The sequence below is a fragment of the Orcinus orca genome, chromosome 16 (genome assembly GCF_937001465.1).
Source record: "Orcinus orca chromosome 16, mOrcOrc1.1, whole genome shotgun sequence".
Classification (NCBI taxonomy): Eukaryota; Metazoa; Chordata; class Mammalia; order Artiodactyla; family Delphinidae; genus Orcinus; species Orcinus orca.
In genome coordinates this window covers 80,799,969-80,802,978 of record NC_064574.1, presented here as the reverse complement: position 1 = coordinate 80,802,978, position 3,010 = coordinate 80,799,969, and the positions used below count along the sequence as shown (strand labels likewise).

The window sequence follows — 3,010 nt, the reverse complement described above, 5'->3', positions numbered from 1 at the left end:
AATAATCAGCCTGATTAGCTCAGTGCCTGGAGAGAGCCAAGGGCAGGGAGGCAGCGCGGGGTGGGGGCGGGGAGGACAGGTCAGCCAGCATCAAGGTGGAGCCCCAGGGGCTGGGGTTTGCTAAGGTCAAGAGCAACTCAGGCCCAGAGGAGTGTATGGAGCAGCAAACTCAGCGGAAACAAGCCCAACGCCCAGTCGTGGGAGTGAAGGTGAGTCAGAAGCAGCAACCAGGCTGAAGGCTAGTAGGGGGACATGCAGCGGTGGGGGGGGGAAGCCAGGATCGAGGAGGAGGACAGTGGGCAGAGCTGTGGTGTCCATAGTGCATCCCCTCACGGCGCAACTTCTGGCCAAGTTAAAGGCTGAAGATCTGCCGTCAGCAACCCGCTCTCAGGTCCCAGCCCTGGAGACTCAGCCTGTGCCAGATGTGTCTGTCCAGAGCAGAGCTCACCAGCGTTGATCTTGGTGGCAGGCCACAAGGTTCTCTTGGTGTGGCTTCAGGAATCCCAGCAGGTCTGGTTTTCGAGATAAAGTGGCAGCCTGCTGGCTCTGCCCTCCCCCTCCCCCCCGTTTCTACAGGATTCGATTTTTGAATCTTCAAGAAAAGAAGACCCGTCATGTCTGTCCAGCGCTGAGTGACTTTCTCCCCCACAACCATTACAGGCTGTTGGTGACCCCTGCCAGGTGGCATCTCCAGATTTCCACAATCTTCCTGATCGCCGTCACAGCTCAAGCATTTGTGAGGCTTTGCTCTCTGCCAGGCCTGGTGCCAAGCATGCATGTGCATTAAGTCATAGCTTCCCAACCTAGGCGCCTCAACCCAGTGTGCCCTGAAAGGGTCACAGGTGGGTGGAGAGAGGGAGCCCCCTGCCCTTGGACCACCCACCACGGGGCTTGCCAGAGACTGGTGCCCTACCCTCAGGTGACCTGTTACCAATGCAATCATGTTTTCACGTGTGCCACTCATGGAAAAGGTTTGAAAGCACATAGTTATTTCATTTGATCCTTACAATAGTCCTAGGAGGCAAGGACCTTTAGCTCCTTTTTACAGATGAGGAAACTGAGGAGTTGAAGGGTTAAATCACTTGCTCGTGGTTACCCACGTAGGAAGAGGTAGGTTTGCATTGGGCGTGTTTAGTCTGAAAGCCAGCTATGTGAACAAGCCTTTAGGAAAGCAGACTGCCCTCTCTCCCACACCAGGGCCACTAGGTCCTGATCGCTTTCAAGGCCAGCTTTCTCCCAACACCTCCATCAGGATGAAGGTTCTCTGCCCGGTAGGATGGGGGCCCTCTTTCAACAGCATTGGAGATGTCTGTTTCTATGTTGCAGGGTAGACCAGATGGAAATGAAAGGGAAGATGCTCCTGGCTCTCTCATGCCCAGGGTTGAGCTAAAACCTTCCGGGGTGGGGAGGTAGGGGAGTGGGACACAGGTACTCGGCTGTTTTCTCTTCAACTTCCTCCCTTACTGAAATGGGGCTGTCTGCACTGCAGAGACCAAGGCTGAGAATATCCAGGGCTGGGATTTGGTCCAATAAGTCAGAGACGCCTAATTTGATGCTAGAGCAACTAAGCATTTGCTGTGCTTTCCCCCACTCTTGAACCTAGAAGGCAGGCTGAGCCCAGGAACCCTGATGCTCTTCTCAGGAGCAGCCCCACAGGTCTGGCCGACCCCCCAAGACTTACCAGGCACCAGCTCAAGACCCCCCACACACACACACACTCCAAGGAGAGGCTAACCCCCTGTATTCGTTTCCTAGGGCTGCCACGACAAAGCGCTACAAACTGGGTGGCTTACACAACAAGCATGTATTCTGCAGCAATTCTGGAGGCTGGGAGTCCAAGATTAAGGTGTCAGCAGAATTGGTGTCTTCTGAGGGCCATGAGGAAGAATCTGTTCCATGCCTCTCTCCTGGCTTCTAATGGTTGGCTGGCAATCTTGGCATTTTTGGGCTTGTAGAAGCATCATCCCTTCCGCCTTCACCTTTAGACGGCATTCTCCTTGTGTGCGAGTCTCTGCGTCCAAACTTGCCCTTTGTGTAAGGACTCCGGTCCCATTGGATTAAGGCCCAGCGTACTCCAGTATGACTTCATCTCAATTTAACTCACTACATTTGCAAGACCCTATTTCCAAATAAGGTCACGTGCTGGGGTACTGGAGGTTAGGACTCCAAAATACAAATGGGGAGGTGGGGGGACACACTTCAACCCATAGCATGGCTCTTCTCTTGCAACAGTTGTTCTCACACTTGGGGGAGGAGCAGAATCACCATCAAAGAACACAGAGGCTCAAGTCTGTTACACAGGATGGGGACCAGGTGATCGTGATAGCACCAAGTGTGCCAACTCTCCTGGAGCAATTTTAACTGGACCTCAGGTGCAGAGGGCTGAGCTGGTTACACATCTCCCATCACCCCACAGTCAACAATCCAGGCAAGGGTCATTTCTTATCAACTTGGCCCTCTGTTCCCTGCCTCCTCTTCCCCCTCCTCCATCAGTGCCCACTCCAATGTGCCAGGTAGATATTAATTATACATTAATATATTAAGGTAGGCTTGAAAGTTATATCGTGCTGTTTCATCTACGCAAGTGTTTTAAAATTATATATGTGAACGTGTTCTGTGGATCTTGTCTTTTTCTGTGTCTATTCTTTTAGGCTTTTAAGGCCAGTCCACACGAGAGTTTCTCTGGGAGTTGCATTTCTAGGTCATCAGATTTACACATAACTTAGTTTCGCTGCTTTGCCGGATGGCTCTCCCGAATGGCTGTGCCCATGTTTACTCCCATCAGTTCCCATGTCTCCATAGACCTGTCTTTGGATGGGTGCAAAGCTACCAGTGAACATCTTCGAAAATGCTTGCTAGCCATTTAACTTCCATAATCATTGCCTATTTTTCTTCGGGTGGCTTGTCTTTTAAAAATTGATTTGCAGGAATTTGTTGGATGTGAATCCCTTGTCAATTTCAGATATTGCAAATATGTCCAGCTGGACACCCATATCTTAATTGTCTCTGC

General features: G+C 51.4%; 1 long non-coding RNA gene across 1 annotated transcript; it reads left to right on the top strand.

Annotated features, from left to right (window-relative positions):
• The first annotated feature begins 218 nt into the window (after positions 1–218).
• LOC117200940 (uncharacterized) lies at positions 219–2,612 on the top strand. The gene is made up of 2 exons (XR_007472150.1): positions 219–1,271; positions 1,756–2,612. It is a non-coding gene; the product is annotated as an uncharacterized LOC117200940 (long non-coding RNA).
• The last annotated feature ends 398 nt before the right edge of the window (positions 2,613–3,010 follow it).